This window comes from Pristis pectinata, chromosome 21 (assembly GCF_009764475.1).
Source record: "Pristis pectinata isolate sPriPec2 chromosome 21, sPriPec2.1.pri, whole genome shotgun sequence".
Classification (NCBI taxonomy): Eukaryota; Metazoa; Chordata; class Chondrichthyes; order Rhinopristiformes; family Pristidae; genus Pristis; species Pristis pectinata.
In genome coordinates, this window is record NC_067425.1 from 26,687,777 (window position 1) to 26,706,230 (window position 18,454).

Here is an 18,454-nt window from a genome sequence, read left to right on the forward strand (position 1 = left end):
AGGCTGTTTCCCTTGGTGGGTGAGTCCAGGACCAGAGAGCACAATCTTAGAATTAGAGGGAACCAGTTTAAAACAGAGATGAGGAGAAATTTATTCAGCCAGAGGGTAGTGAAGTTATGGAATTCTTTGCCATGTACAGCTGTGGAGGCCCGATCATTGGAGGCATTTAAGGGGGAGATAGATAGGTATCTAATTAGTCAGGGTATCAAGGGATATGAGGATAAGGCCGGAAATTGGGGCTAGATAGGAATAGTATTAGTTTAGCTCATGGAGCAGACTAGATGGGCTGAATGGCATACTTCTGCTCCTTTGTCTTGTGATCTTGTGAAAGCATTTGCTCAGGGAGTGCCATGCTGTTGGAGGTGCCTCTGTTTAATCTGTTATTAAACTGTTGGGAATGCAGAGTAGATTTACTACTCTTTCAAGTAGATGTAAAAGATGATCTGCCATTCATTTGGGAAGGGCATTGTATTGTTTATCTCTCAATCACATTCCTGGATTAGATTAGCTATAATTATCACAGTGCTGTTTGTAGGAATTTAATGTCAAATTTATTGCTGTTTCTACATTATAACTGTGAATACAAAAGTATGTAATTGATTACATAGGACCTTACAAGTAAAGGAATCAAATACAATGTAAACAAAAGCCTTTCTTTGAGAAACTTAATTGATCTCAATCATGTTATAATTGCTATTAGGTAAATACTCATGCATTTAGGTTGTTAAACAGATCTGGCTCATCACTCATTACTAAATCTAAAACATACTCCTAAATTGTTGGTTGAGGCATTGTGCTTCAGAAAACTATTTAAAACACATTCAAGTAACTCATTGTATTAAGACATGCTAGTTTTCTTATCTCTATGAAAGTGAAGTTCACCCAGTAAAACCTTCGGTACCTGCTTGTATCATCTCTTTATTTACGCATTCTGCCATTTGACAGCTGTTACTGGGAGGCTGAAACACAACCCACTATTTCTTCATTTTACTCATTAAGCCTCCATTGTATGCTTACCTCTTCTGCATCATTGAAGAGATTTCATCCTTGGTTACCATATCTACTCTCCCTAACAGCCAATTTGCCTGTCTTTTCCTTAGATCTTCTAAGTGATAAGTTCGGATCCTTGTCTTGACCTCTTTTTACCCACAACTCATTGATGGTTAGCACATCATTCCCTACAAGTAATATTTTACCTCCAAATCATTTAACTTGGTCCTTGCATTCCATGCGTTTTTAAAAATTTCTTATTTAGGCCACATCTTCTGACATTTCCTCCAGTTCTAATGCCTGCTATTCAGTCAGTCTTTTAAAAAGCTACAATTTTGAGACTTTAGGCAGGCACTGTAAAATCAAGAAGTTTTACTAACAGATTCAAAAGGCCAAGTTTGTTTATCTACCGGACACTGCTTGGTAACCAATGATGGAAGCCAGTCTTATCGTGCTGGGCTCTGAAGTCCTGCACCGTGTTAGACCCAACTCAGAATTTGAGAATATGTTGGATTCAAGGGGAATGTAGGGCTGTGGATTGGGAGGCAAGAGGAAGGTGGTACTTTATAAGTAATTTCATTTTAGATTAGCATTCAATAATTATAATTTTTAAAATCTTTTCTTTTTAAATGTATTAACAATTTATTTAATCATATTAGTTTTCAGAAGTCCTTTGAACATTAAAACCCCTCCCCTCAAGCCCCCATCAATTCTGCAGGCGGGGACTTTGGCTTTATGATACTAAAATCTTCTCTCTCGGCAACACAGAATATGATTCAACAAAGGCATCTTTAAACAGGCAATCATGCAGATGTTCCCTACTCATGTTTCATTCCTGTACAAAAATGTTATTGAATTGGATTCTGAGATATTTTTCACAAAAAGTTTGAAAATTATGCTAACATGTTATATTAAAGAGTCATAAACAAAGAGAGGCTTGGACATCACTTGCTCGAAAAGGCCTGTAACATTGGAAAGTGCTAGAATAGCATTTTAACATAGATGGTATTATAGCTTAAGCTAGGATGAACAAACAGTTCTGCCGGCAAGTGACAAGTAGACTTACCTGTGCTTTACCTTAATAATGCAAATAAATGTAGGCTTCTTTAAAATTTTCTCTCCGCTCATCAAAAGAAACTAAAATGAAACAAACCTTTCCAACAAATACTTAGAAAAGTTATTATTGATGAGCTACAGAAAATAACAGCCGAGGGTTTTCTTTGCAGTAGAAGAAAATCAACTGAACAGTGAAACAAAAGACTATCATGTATAATGATTCTTAAAGGAGCATTATCTTAGTTTCTTTTCTATGTAGGCTAATGGCAAATTTTCTTTGCCTGTCAAGATTTACAGCTGCTTTCATACTGTATGGCTGATCCTAAAAAGAAGTACACAGTTATTTATTAGCTACTATTTTGTTTGCATGAGACCATATGAATGAGCAGAATAGGCTTTCTTTCTTAGCAACAGAAGAAGAAAATAGACAGTAACTATCAACATGATTTGTCTGTTTGGAGCATTTGTACAATGCCATTGTCAGTGATGTGGACTGATTCATATGCTCTAGTAGAAATGTGCACCCATTTAACATAAATTGTTCTGCACCATCTGGAAATAACATCAGTTGTTGGGAAGCTACTAATGTCTGCCATTAGGGATGGAGTGACTGGGCACTTGAACAAATATGTGCTGATCAGGGAGCATCAGCATGATTTTGTTAAAAATAAATCATGTATGAATAATCTAGCTGAACCTTAGGAGGAAGTCATCAATAAGGAAGACAAGGAAGTTTCAATTGTGTCTTGTGTCTACTCGTATGGAAAACAAGAGGCATTCAACACAGAGTACAGAAAAACTGGGCATGCCCTGCAGCCCTGCATTTCATACCTCATCATGTTCTTTTGTTTGCATTCTCAATCTCTAACTGGCTTTGTTTATTTTGTTCATTTTCTCTCCCTCTAACTGCCCCTTTTAACCCATTGACCAGGTCACTTCAATAACTTATCCCCACGGTAATGCCGACCTCACCCTATCACAGATATTCCCTTCTAACTATCCACTCTAGTCCACCTCTCTGCAACTTGAAAGCAAGTGTTTCTCCCTTTCCCAGATGAATATTCTGTTTCTGACCTGAAATCTTAACGTTGTTCTGTTTTCACATATGCTGCCTGAATGTTTCTAGTATTTTCTGTTTTTACTGCAGAAAAGTTGTTATGAGCAGCATTAATTAGTGCAGATAGGAAGAGGAATCAGGCAAGCATGCAGATGGGAGGAAGCTATCTATTAATTGTGTGGAGTATGCGCTATTAAAGGAGTCATCTGTTTGAGATCTTTAAAATGCCAAAGAATTCAATAGACATAGCTACTACCTCTGGTTGGGGATAAAAAATATGATCTTCAAAGTCTAGGTGGGGCAATTAGGAGGTAAGCATACCTTTCATATAAAGGAGAATGTTCTCTATCTCATTGGGTACTAAATCAATTGGAACTTACTAAATCAATTGGAACTTTCAAGTTTGAGAACATTTGTTAAATAAGTGTATCAAGTGTATCAAGTAAGTAAATGGTTTTGTGGAACAGATTAATCATGTCCAATAGAATGGAGCTGAAGAGCCTCATCCTATCCCTACATTCCTACGCTCCTAAATCCTAGTATTAGGTACTTTTGAGTTAGGCAATAGGTATGACACCTGGAATCTATCAGTGTAAATGTTCACAGAAGTAATTGTCCTCTAGATTATATGAATGGTCTTATCTCACTTGTTCAGAAAAAGCTTTTAATGATTGAGGCTCAAAAAATGATGACAACCTATATTACAAAGTACAATGATTTTGAGTCCTAGATGATAAAATTTTATCAAAACCCGAATAGTACTGGCAGCACACATGCTTAATTCAGATGTGTGTGTCTGTGAGCATGATGCACATATGGACAGACGTCATCTGTGTAGAACATCAAACAGTGCACAGTAGTCATTTTGACATTACTTGTGCAATATTGTGCTGAGCTTGGAGGCCACACTTTGAAAAGTCTGATCTGGTAATAATCCTGTTTTGGTAATAATTAAAAAGGGCCTGTACCACTATCATCAATTAAGAGGCATTTAACTTCTTCCAGGGAGGTACTTTAAGTCTTCCTTCTCAGTTATCATCCGCACCCCTACTGCCTCTTCTCTAACCCATTTTTAATGTCCTCAGATTCTACCTATTCTCTACGCATCTTCCCCACCCAACTCAATAAACTCCCCAGTTCTCCCCTCCACTGATCACCTTTGACCAAATTCCCTGATTGCTAACAATCATTACTGAAAGAAATAAAAGACTGCAGATGCTGCAATCTAGATGAAAAACACGATGATGCTGGAGGAACTCAGCAGGCCAGGCAGCATCCATGGAGAAAAGCAGGCTGTCAATGTTTTGGGTCAGGACCCTTCTTCAGGTTCAGGCAGAAAAATGCTTTCTAGCAGTAAGGCATACTGAAAATGAAATGTCTCTGTATTGTGTTCACAAATGCATTGAGACACAGCATAAATCTCTCCAAAGAAGTGGCAGGTTATTTGCAAGTCATATTACTTAAACTACTGACATAAGTTGACGCATTGTTCCCAGTTCCCCATGACTTGCTGCATTGTCGAAAGCAGGCACACCTACCCAATGTGATCAGAATATGAACGCACACATAGAAATGTAGAGAACAGCATGTTCATGCTTCAAAATGTAGTACACGGCACCCATTTCTTAAAAATACTTATCAATATACACACTTAATGAACAGAAATTATAAATCTAACCTCATAACCAGTTTTCAGAACCTTCCCGATCTGCTCACGAGTATTGGGGTTGAATCAAATTTTGGACAGTTTGGTTCTTGACTTGAACTCAAAGGAAGTATTGTTTCTTTGTCAAACTTGTTATTTCACTTCCTGAAATCTGCCCTTGATCCAAGTGAGGCACAATGCATTTCTGCTGTTCTTTTGAATTTCCATGAAATGGTTTTGTTAATTGTTTTAGCCTTGGATCTTCAGACTGTCAAAATGTGACCTTTCTTTTGGCAACTGAAACACTTGGCTGGCCTAAAGTAACAAGACAGAAGTGAATGATAGCCACTACAATGATAACAACTGACTAAGTTACTCTTACTAATTTGCATTGGACTTTGTTTCACAGCCTTTGACTTTGCCATGAATCCCTGACAGTAGATCACAAATGAACAAATATTTGTGGTAGATGAAATTCTCTAACTTTCTTCAATGTTATTTTCATCAACACAGCAATTTTACACGCAAGTTTCAATATGCTGCTGCTTGCTTAACAGTTATTGGATTTGTTCATTGATAAGTTTATGTACAAGATACAACTTATCTAAGCACATTAATGAAACAATCTATGCACTAAATGTCTCACTCTGCTTCTGGCTCCTTAACCCAACGTACAGCTTTCAGCTTTCCCTTACGGCTTTGAATTAAAGTAACCTCATAGCTCCTCAGCAAGTATGTTAAACAAAATATACTTTGCCTTGCATGGCATGAGAAGAATTATTAGTGTGCTATTGCTTCTGTGCCATCTTCCATCAGGAACATTACCCTTTTACTCTCCCATATTGCAATGATTTGGTCAAGGACGTTGGTTGCAATGATTTGGTCAAGGACGTTGGTTGATCAAGCATGTTGGTTAGGGTTTGTTTAGCAAAAAACTGGTACAGATTTTCATCCTCTTACCATCTCCCATGTAGTGCCTCTGCAAACTACCGTTTCAGACACTCTATAATTCTTGGCCAACAACTTTCAATGTGTTACTTCAAGTCTTTTTTGAAGACTAGCCCTTGTCCCATTCTCTAGATTGATTAATACCAGATTCCAAAGGCGTGAAACTTTGTTTTATTGATATGTTTAAGACATTTCACAGTTTCCCTCTGCCACCGTGATGAGCATCAATCATTTCCTACTGAATGAATATCAGAAAAGCTATAGATGCTGGAAATTTGAAATAAAAGCAAAAATTGCCGGAAACACTCAGCAGGTCAGGCAGCATCACTTGCTACCATCTTGCCAAACTGTTTGTAATGATTACTGGTATCAGTAGGGAATCATTCCTGTTCATTTCAGCTTTTTTTCACATGACTAAGCAGTACTCAGGAGGAAAAGACAACTCTTTTTTGAAATTCAGGGCACATATTTGCAGAACAATTTCACCAAAATGCATATTATTCATAGGCAAAAGTTTAGGGTCATTCAGCACAGACCAGAGAGGGAACTGGCTTCCAGATTCACTTTCTGATGTGATAATTTTTGCAAGTATGAAAGTTGTTGAAAGATTCATAACTCAAAGTTTGACAGTAGATAAATGGACAATCTTTAATAACAAGCCAATGGATAATGCAGCAGCGCAGTAGAACAACGGGACATCTTAACCTTCAAAAACACACAAAACAATCTGCATCATCTTTGCAATTTGGTTTTAGGATAGGCAGTACAACAAGTTAAGACATATGGGTTTAGAATTTGTTTTTGCTCTGAAATTAGAACATCCAAATGGCTTTACATGTTTCACTCACACAACTTTATAAAGACGTCAGAGGATTGCAATCTTCTTATTTGATCCTTGTGCAACAGCACAGGTATGTTTATTTTTACAAACGCTGCCTTTTATGGCAAATAGTGTATTACTAAAGAGGTCTAAAGTAACGTTGCACAGCTGCCGACACTAGGCCATACAGCTGTGACCTTGGGCTCCTGCCATTAAAGAGATCCATGCAATACAGGCACACCACTGCTGCAACTTTACCTAGTGTTCTGCTGTGAAAGCAGTTGATCGAGGGGATCAAGCACAATCTCTACAGACAGGGATCTAGAAATACTGGTAGAGACGATCACTCACAAGCAAGAGGTCTTACATGCCAGGGGGCACAGATGTCATCCAGGCCAACACTGGGGCTCAGCTGGTAGGAAGAAATAAAGAAGCTGACAGTTGGGATTTACTTACAATGTAACATAGACCAGTGTCAGAAAAATATTCCTTGATTTCACAAGGTTTGTGAGGGTAAGTCCTCCACACTCAGCATTTGCTATTAACATGCATTGCACTTAGCTCTTACACTATGACCATTCAGCAACCAGCTTTCCCTTCCCCACAGTCTCTTTCACACCACTCACGCAAAGAACATTAAAGAAAGGGGGTAGTTACTAAGATATGAAAGGGAATTCCATCCATGGGAGTATCAACTAATCCATGTGGGATGGGAAAACGAGTTGAGGTAATAAATAGTAAGCATTTAATGTGACTTACTGACCTAGTGGAATGCATATTTGTGGGTTCACAAAGGGCCAGAAAATTTAGAGGATATAATAGGCATACATCATACATTAAAGAAAGCGGTGTAGCAGATTGTTTCAAGTGTGACACAGTGGCACTGCAGATAGTGCAGTTGTCTCAATGGATTCAATCCTGACCTCCAGTGCTGTCTGTGTGAGCTTGCATATTCTATCTCCGATCACATGGGTTTTCCTCAGGTGCTCCAGTTTTCTCATCCCAAAGACACGCAGCTTGTTAGCTTAAGTGGCTACTGTAAATTGTCCCAAGTGTAGTGGATGGTGTTTATGGGCATGTGAGAAAGAGGAAGTTACAGGAAATCACATGGAAGAATAGAATTAATGGGATTGCTTTGAGTACTGGCATAGACTCAAGGGGGTGAATGGGCTCCTTCTAAATATGAGAAACTCTCAAAATAGGGAATGCAGCTGCTTTGATGAATGGGCCAAGAAATGAATTAATTAAGCCATATTGACTGTAGGTCTCATCACACAGATGGGAGTGAGCTGTAGACCCTCCCCCACCAGGCAGCAAATGTACTTTCCAGAGTGTTTTGAAACACCAGGCAACAATAAAACGTATCCCTGGAACCAAACAAAAATCAAAGCAAGAAATTTGCTGCCTACACTGCAATCTTCCAATGCACTACTGAAAGACTACTTATTTAAAAAAAGGAGTAATAGACAAAAAAACTATAGGCTACTATCTGTGGAGGAAGACCACAGATAATTCTGAGAGACAACATAAATTCACACTTAGGAAGGCACTGGTTAACAAAGCACAACCAGCCAGGATTTGGGAAGACACAAGAGGCTCCAATCTGGAGCAACAAACAATCTGCTGGAGGAACTCAGGGGGCTGAGCAGCATCTGTGGGGTATAGGAATTGAAGATATGGGAAGGCTAATTCATGACCGACTGAGCTCCTTAAATCTTTGTGAGAGGCCGCCAAGAAGTTTGATGAGGCTTTGATGTAATCTATGTAGACTTTAGTAGGGTCTCACAAAGGCCCACTTGGTATATTGGCAAGGACTGGATAATGTCATGGATAATCTCATGGGATCCAAGGAGGAGATGAAAGGATTGGACATTGACTAAAAGTAAAAAATGATTTTGTAATGCCCAATGCAATCTCTGTGACTGGGAGGCATTATTAATTCACAGTGTAATATTTTAGTGATACTTACTAATGATTTGTACTTGACTGTTATTCAACCTTGATATCATTATGAACAGTGTGATTGATAGGAATAGATATTGATATGGCACAGACAATGGTTAGTTAGCTACTAAAATGTGAAAGTGAATCCAATCCATTGAAGTATCAACTAATCTAATGTGGGAAAGGCAAATAAGATGAAGTAATAAATGATACGAGTTTAACATGACATAGTGACTTTGGAGAGCAAAACAAAGGAAAAGCAAGCATACCACACACCTGCACTAATATTTTTGATCAAATTCAGTGACCTCATTGAAATGAAGGGGGAGGCATCCCTGGGATAAAGCTGAGGAGTCAGATGCAAAGTGGCCTCTTAGCTAAGAATATTTATGTAGATAGTGGACCTGCTCTCCAAATTGCCCTTTGGGGAGGAAATCATGAATTGGATATAACTGCTCTACACAAAGGGAGGTCAATTGCTAGAAAATGTAGGACTGCTACAGAATCAATTTATGTCTTTGCACTGTACTGCTGCTACAAAACAACAAATTTCACATCATCTAAGTCAGTGATAATAAATCTGATTCTGAATCCCTGAGATCCAAAAGCAAAATACTGCATAAGATGGAAATTTGAAATAAAACTAAAAAAATGCTGGAAATAACCAGTAAACAGCATCTCTGGAGAGAGATGTCATCTCTTTACAGATGCATCTGAGTATTTATACATTTTCTGTTTTATTTCAGTAATCTTGAGAAGTTGCCTAAGTCTCCAATCTTTGTAACATAAAGATAGAACATCAAATGTGGTTGAGTGGCCTGCATACAGTAATACTTTGTATTTCATGAGAATGTGCAGTCCATTAAATGGTACTGGAAGCACCACACCTCGGCAATACCATGCAGTTCCTGTGCCTGCAGCTAATTGTGGACCAGACCCCTTTCACCCTTTTCGTCCTTGCCCTTCATATTTCACTCTCATCCTCATCTTCTGCCTTCCTACTGCTCTTCGTCCTACTGAAGGCCCTCACACAGGGACTGTCCTTGCCTGTTAGCCAATATATGGAGAAAATGGCAGATGACAACAAAGTAGGAGACTGTGTCTGGAGAGCAATGGAGAACATTCCTGAAGTTGTACATATGGCAAAACTGTCCTTTCATGGAGGCTAATTGTAGTTTCTACCAAGCTCCTTATACTGTGACTTCCAGTTTAACAGCATTCAGCTTCAATGGGAGAACAGGAGAAAGAAGCCAAGGAGGAGGTAACCCTTATCCCCCAAAATGAATCCACTGGGGCAATATGACCCAGAAAGATCTAGGGGACTTATGACTGCCTTAAAAAGGAGTCATATGAGCTCCCAGGATACCCTGCATTTACCTTGAGGAAGTTCCTTTGATGATAAACCACACCCTGAACATTGAATGGGTAGAAATTCTCAATATTTATGACAATTCCATCTTTGTTGAGGCCAAAGCACAATGGCAATGTAGGCTGGGTGCTTAAACCTTGGGGAAACATAACCTCTGGGCTAAAAGAAAATCTGGAGAATAATTTCTCCTGGAATATGGAACATCAAATGACCTCAGTGATGCTGTAGTGAGATGATCCTGAGAGTCGGAAAACAGAAAATACTGAAAAACTCAGCAAGTCTGGCATCATCTGTTGGAAAAAAAAAGAGTTAATGTTTCAGGTCAAAGACCTTCTGTCAGAATTGCTTCAACTTGAAATGCTAACTCTCTTTCTCCTTCCACAGATGCTGCCTAACTTGCTGAATATTTATAGCACTTTCTACTTTACATTTTAGATTTTATCTGCTGTTTTATAATAATCATTTACCCTGCAATTTTGCTTGATACCTAAATATGTTGTTGTGTTATTATGAGAGTTCAAGTATAATTTTTAATATTTCTGGTTTTTTTTTGCTATGGGGTGGACTATTCAGAAATATGGCTAACAAAAGTAAATACATTTTTTTAAATTCTTAGATGGAAAATGATTTAATGTCATTGTCAAGTCCTGCAATTACTACTTATTCCAAGCTGTCCTTAAAAAGGTGAGCCACCTTCTTGAAAACTGTAAGTCTTTATAGAACTGAATGAAGGATTCCAGCTCTTTGAAATTGCATGACTTCCTTTTTAATTCCTATTAGCAAACTTATCACTAAATATAAATCATCTCCATGATCATTTATGTCCTGAAGCCAGTTCAATTTATTACTTAAGCCATATAAATAATATTTCAGTTCAGTTATCACATCAAAGAGGATACTCTGCTTTAAAGTTTACAACGATCTAGCAATAGTTGAATGTCCTCAAGAACTGAGGATTATGTTCTTGACTTTGCTGGAACAGTTGCAGAGAGCTTTTTTTTTCTCTGCTTTTGATGTCCCTGAGTGTTCCACAAGGTCATTTATTTGAAATAAATGAATGGGTCACCATGCTATATTTATTGCAAATGTGCCTGGCTTGCACTTGCAGGATTGAGTGCCTATGTCCTATCTAGTCAAAGGTAATTCCTGGGAGCTAAACTGGCAAGCCTTCTAAAACAGGTTGATAGCAAAATGCCTGTACAGTTACAGCAATTACATGGGACCAGATACTGTGTTTGCTAAACCCAAATAGCTGGACGTCCCTTGGAACTGAGGGTTATATTCTGAACTTTGATGAGACTTTGCATCTGTGTAACTAACCTGTACCAGTGGTTTTGATGCAGCATTGTACTACCTGTCATTTACTCAATTGTTGCATGCAACCTGTGCTAACTGCGCCATTTATTAGCTTATCACCTCAGAAGGGGCCCATCTTTGCGACTGGCTAGAACAACTTAAAGCTGCTCAAGGTTATTATGCCTATTTTCCACTGATGTTGGCGAGAAGCCTCCTTCCAGTCTCACTTGTATTGTGGGAAGTCCAAGATTTCTATTATGGGGCCATCTGCAACAAAGAGGAAGTACACAGAGTCTGATTCTTAAACTAGCTTGGAATGAAAAACAAACTGTAAAATATTCCACAGGCACATAAATTTAAAAAAAGTTAGGATACGAATAGAGCCAGTAAAAGTTGATCAGGGTAGAATCATTGTAAGCTTTGATAAATTGGCAAAAATGTCGAATAATTATTTTGCTTTGTTATTTACCAGGATGATGGAACAGGTAGACGTGACATCAAAAGTGAGATTAGAAATAGTATGGCCAATTACAGAGCATAAATATTAAACAAATTAATCAAACAAATGATATCACAGCATTTTTAAAAGAATCATTGAAAGAGCTAGTGGAAGCACTGCTATGCTTTTTAATAATTCATTAGAGAAAGGTGTTATGCCAGAAGACTGGTGAATAGCTTTGTCATACCAACATTTAAGAAGTTTGAACATGTTCAGCAAACTAGAGACCCCTCTGCTTAATATTGGTGGCAGCAAAAAATAATGGAATCCTGCTGAAGGAGAAAATAAAATAAACCAAATCAAATCAAAAATGAAGACCTAACACAGATTTCAAAAGGGATAGTCTTACTTGATGAATTTCATTGATTTATTTAAAAGAGGTAGCTAAATCCAGAAAGTTAATGCAGTAGATTCATTTTGACTCAACTTTAAAGTGCTCTTGAATACCATTAATTAAATAATATCTGAGCAGGTAGAATTAGTGAATGAACTCAACTTTAAGTGGCTCTATTCATGTCCCAACTTTTTTCTAAACTTAATGTGCCTGTAGAATATTTTACCATTTATTTTTTGTTCACTGGTTTAAAAATTTCAGTGGCAGAACCTGGAAGTGAAGTCCCACAAGTATCAATGCTGGGAGCAATGTTATTCACAATTTATTTTAAAAATCAAGCCACTTCAAGCTGTGAACTGATAAATGGGCCAGTGAACACACCATACAGATGGGCATTGATTTATTTTTAAAAGAGCTGTGAAGGGAACTCCAGTGAAATATTTAACATAATGCCATTGAAAAATGAAGCTGGGAGATGCTGTTTGCAAGCCATCAATATGACTGTGAAGACCCTTTAGTTTTTGTTTCTTTCTTGTGCTCCTAGTTTTGACTGAACCATGAAGGCCATGGGCCCTTTAATAGGTTCAATTTCTACCAACAGTGAAGGAAATGTGCTCAGCTGAGCTCTGATATCATTAGCTACATGACTGATGCTGAGCAAATGTCAAGTCCTCTTGGTTAATTACTCAAGAAAGTTCCCAGTCTAATTTTCCGATGGTCACAAATTGACCCAGAAATGATTTCTGGCATGATCTAATGTGTGGGGAAAGGTTTTAAGGTATGAGTGGTGCATAAAAATCATGTGCCAATGGGTCCATTTTGGAGGCAAATATGTGATTTAAAATAAAGAGTAGAAATATCAAAAAAAAGCTAATAAAATTTAATGAGGATGAAATCCTTGACCTGGGAAGATCATTTTTAGGGAATCCAGACCAGTAGAGTACTGTGTTTTGTCAATTCCCTGATCACTTGAATTTATAATTCTTTCCTCTTTTGGCATCTCTCTGTATCCTCCTTGCATTCCCCATTTGTATTTTGCTCTGCTGTCCATAAACTTAGTGTATGACCCTTCTCTTGCTCTCAACTTTTCCCTGATGTCTTTATTGATTCATAACATCATGTTAGTATATAGTTATGTTTCAGATTTTATTTTGGTGTACTGTTGCTGTGCTCTGTTAATACTGTTTCAAATGCTGCTTTGGATGATTGTTTGCCAATATTGTTCTCCAGTTTCCTTCCAGAAGTTGTATTCTCATCCTCTCTAAATTGGCCCAGATTTGCAGGCATCATGATGACAGAATTAATCGCATTTGTGGTCATCACATCATGGAGCTGACTATAAAATAGTGGAATATGCATATGCAGGATAACACACAGAATTCCAGAAGTTGCTGTCAGTGACCCCTGTACCTCTTTCATTGTAATGGCCAGTGTAATCAGGTAATTGTCGTAAACTTCAAGTATTTCTGAACTATATTCATTGTAACAATGTCTAAGAGTGTTACACCTTATTGCATGAACTCTAAGTTTTTAATATTGTACTAAGCCATAATTACTGTCTTACAATTTCTCTGGCTAAAGGAAGGATAATTTTAAATGTGTGAGTGAGAAGTTGTAGGAACTCCATTTCCTTTTGGAACTTTATCTACCTCTTGTAGCCAATTAGTTTTGTGTTAGTTGAAATCACCCATAATTCTCTGTTTCTTATTGCTTTCCCTAACTTGTTTGAGAATTGTCTTCTCCACTACTTTCTACTATTAGATGCACCGTAGTTTATCTTCACTATTATCCCAGTCATCGCAGGATAAGTCGTATGATGACTGTTTTCCTACTGTCAATATATAATGTTAACAGATACAGCTACTTTGTGTGTTCTCCCAATTTATCTATCCTAAAAATGAAACACCTGCAATTCACAGTCCTGATTTTGCTGGAGCAATTATTCATCCCAATTGTATGCAGTTCAGAACATAAAGAATAGAAGGAGGAATAGGCTATTCAGCCCTTGTGCTGTTGAATAAGATTGTGGTAGATAATTTATCTAAATGCCACTTTCCTGCACTAACCCCATATCACTTGATTCACTCAATACCTAAAAATCTATCAATTTCTGTAGTAATTTGTTATCGCCCCCAGTATCCCTGTTTTATTGCAGTTATTGTGTGAATGTTCCACAGACATAAATAATTTTTAATAGTAGTTCCTCCTATTTTATCAAGGATCAAATCGAAAAAAATCACACCACCAGTAAGGTACCACTTACTGCTCATCTCTAGTCACTATGCTAGATCCTCCCAAAGGTTAGTCAGCCATGTTAGCAGGGACTGAGGTCCTGAAGTAATTTATAGGCTGGGCTAGATAAAATAGAACATATTGTAAGTCTCTCTGATTTGGGACAGATGTCCAAGCCTTTTGTCTTCATGGCTACAAGCAAAGTTTAAATTAATAATGCCATGGTTTTGAGCTGTGAATATTCATAGATTTTGATTCTAATTTACATACCAGTAAAGTAATTGGATTTAGAAAAGCCATTACAAACTTCCAGGCCAACAAATTCAAACAGGTAAGAAGTATAAGGATTAACTTCAAGTGGAACAGGGGGCAGATCAGGCAATAGAGAGCTGGCTGTGCATTCTATACTACTTTTACAATACTAATGAAGTTGAATTTCACTTCCATGACCAAAGATAAAATGCATGGCTAATTTTTATGGACTGGATTGTGAACCCACACCTCCTACAAAAGGAGAGGAACCTGGAAAAGAAAGGTAAAGTTTAGCACAGAATAATTGACTATTCATTTATTATATTAATCTATTTTGTCAAAAAGAAAAAGTTATGGTTCAGTCCAATGAACATCTAAAATGACTATTCTGGAGTGTAGGTACAATTCTTAAGGATCCTGAGGTAGAAATCAAAGAGAAAATGCCAAAGAATGTTGCTCACGAAGACTTGGACATCGCAGTTTTTCCATGATTCAAAGCTCTATGCCAATATAAGAATATGTTGATATTTGAATTGCTAACTGACATCAACACTCTTCATAGCGTGCAGGAAGACCTTGCTGGTGTTGGATTGATGGATAGGGAAAATCAAATGTGAGTGGGTCCAATGAGTAGACAGAAGCAAGGAATAAGTCTACCCTGGTTCCAAGCCACTGAATTCTGAGTAATTGCTGGGGAAATGGCTATCAATGAAATAAACGTCCCAGCTGAATTTTCCTCTGCTAAGTACTATCAACCACAATTGCACAGAAGTTTGCAAAATGATTGAGCTTCACACTGCACTGTTTGTACAGTCCTCATGTATTGACCACAGGAATTTTGATATTTCCATTGATATTTTATAACAATTTCTAAGTATTCCAGCAGTTTTTTTCCTGTGCTAGTTTATTAAAATTATTTTTTGCAAACTAGGGCATAATTTGGGATTCTTTGAGAAACTTCTTATGAACAAGACCAGGCTAGTAATATTAATAATCTGCTTGTTTAAATACTATGGTTTCAAAAGAAGAGAATTTTTTTCTAAATATACAGGCACACTTGGTCACTGGACAAAGGCCCCTGTCCTGAGACAACACAATTAACAAATGTCAACTACAAACAATTGCTTAGAAATCATGTTTGAATGTGAATTATCAGTTATGCAAAAATGTAGCACTCCAGAAGGAAGTATTGTATATAGATAGGATTATAACTTGAGGAATTGCAGGGTGCTGATCTACAACTTATCAAGTTGTGTTTTCTCTTAACAGCAGGCCTCAGATGGTAAATACATTAAAATAATATAAGAAATAAGTAGTTTTTACCACAGCAGAGAAAATCCACCAGAAAGGATTATTGAGAGAATTTAACTTCCTTGCACACAAATCTAATAGCTGTATGATGCAGTGTATTGCAACAAAAGGGAAGTATTACCTGAATGAAAACAGCATACAAGGAAAAGCTTTAAACCATCAAAGAAGACCATGGAAAACTCAAAACCATGAAATATTTACATAGGCCAGGACTGCATTATATTTTACACATACTATTATCCCATAAGCTTGTAATTTGTTAGTATGAATTAAAAAATACATGTTATCTTAATAAAAGGGCACTGCTGGGTGATTTTCTGTTTAACTCAAACAGATTTGATTGGTTTCTTCATGGCTCAGCCTTTCAAAATGACTTATTGAACTCTTTTTTGCCAGGTCACTTTACATATAATTAGTCTGTTTCGGTGTTTTCTAGGGTTCTACCCACCTTGAAGATTTTGCAGACTTTATTTGCAACAATATTCATTGCTCTTCAGTAAGATGCAGATGTTCATAGTTGAGTTTATGTGCCCAGAAATGAAGATTCACATTCATCTTCTGAGAATTTTCAATGACTTGTTGAAATACTTTGAACTCTGCCACATCTTGTTTGTGAATTATGAGAAATCTTATTGACCAAGGTCAAGTAATTCACATCTCAGAATTAAGCTTGTTGAATCCAGTTATTACTGAACTAATCAGGAATCTTGTTTTTCCAGTGATGGAAAGTTTTGAATCTCCAAGGGAAGGTTTACTTTTTGGCATGCTTGAAGATACAAGCAGAGGATAACAGATGGATTTTTTTCATCAAGTCCAATTGAAAATCCACCTGGATATTGACTCCTTAATGTGGGAAATTTCATCCATTGTTTGTTTTGAATTACTGAGCAATTCTGCAAAATTCACTACACTTCCCAACAACTTGAAATATGAAACCAAGTTATGTTGTTCATTATTTTTGTGATAATCTGTCCAGTTGGTTTCTTGTTACCACTTATGTTTCCAAAGGCATGCTTTCCCTAAATATGAATGTGACAGGTCAATATTTACAATTTTTCAACTTTTGGTAACAATTACCATAATGGCCCTACTACCTATCACCTGTTTCCCCTTCCAGTATTTTTATTTTTGGAAAGTACCTTCTGCCTTTTGAAATATACAGAGCACGAGATGTATTGCAGGGTCTGCATATATTGTTCCGTAAAGCAATTCTTAGATGTATAATTTAAATTACCTAAACTCACAAATAATTTTTGAGCAGATGACCAAAAGATTGGCTGAAGAGATAGGATTTAAGAATTATTTTGAAGGTGAAAGGACAGCTAAAGAGATGGAACATTTTTGGAGGAGATTTCAGGAGCAGGTATACCTCATCTATGACGGATGATCAGGCAGCATGGCAGTGGAGATGAAAGCTGATTAGAGCTTCAAGGGCCTTATTTAACCCTGGAGCAATCTGTTCCATTGGTGAGGATTCCATTGCTAGCTTTGGTGGGGAAGATGACTGTGAATTAGGGAAGGTTATCCATTTATTTATTCATTTATATGGGATGAGGGTGTGACCAGCAAGCATTTATTGTACATCCCTAATTTTCCTTGAGAAGATTATAATAAACATTCCTCTTAGACTATCCCTAGTTGTGATAAACATTCCTCTTAGAATATCCCTCAGCTATAAGGATAACTAACATCCACTCCACTTTGGTGGGTTCTGAAGTAGCTGATGAGGTTTCTGTGATATGTGCAGTCTCAGCCACAGTGGCTGCATGAGGTGATTGATGAGGTGGGTAAGTAGATTCTTTAGGATGTTATAGAGTCATAGTATCATATAACATGGAAACAGGTTATTTAGCACAACTCGTTCCCACTGATCAGTAGGCACCCTTCCATATTAATGCCATTGCCCAGCACACGGTACATAGCCTTCTAAGCATAGGCAATTCAAGTGCTCATCCAGACACTTCTTAAATGCTGTAAGCGACCCAGCTTCAACCGCTCTCTCAGGCAATACACTCTAGGTACTTACTCTCTGGGTGAAGAAGGTCCCCCTCATATCACCTCTGAATCTCTTTCTCCTTACCCTAAATCTACGTCCTCTAATTTTATCTACCTCTGATACGGAAAACAGTTTCCTGCAGTTTACCCTATCTATACCCCTCATAATTTTATATGCCTCAGTCATGTCCCCCCCTTAACCTCCTCTGCTCAAGAGAGAACAGATCTAGCCTCTCCAGTCTGTCCTCATAACCAAGCTGCTCCATCCCAGGAAACATCCTGATGAAGCTCTCTTATCTTTCCTATAGCATGGTTGACCAGAACTGCATGTAATACTCCAGCTGAAGTCTGATAAAGCTTTTTATAAAGTTGGACCATAACCCCCCTACTTCTGTACTTGATACCCCAACTAGTGAAGACCATATCCTATATGCCATTCTAACCTACCTGCCTTGCCACCTTCAATGATCTATGGACTTGTATTCCAAGGTCCCTCTCTTCCTCAATGCTCCCTACTACCTGCCCGTTCATGGTGTATGTCCCAGCTCATTAGTGCTCCCAAAATGCATCACCTCACATTTGCCTGGATTAAACCCCATCTGCCATTTTTCTTCCCAGTCAGACCAACACAGCAGCTCTCTTCAGTTTAAGATTACCTTCTCCACTATCAGCAACTCCACCATTCTTCGTATCATCTGCAAACTTA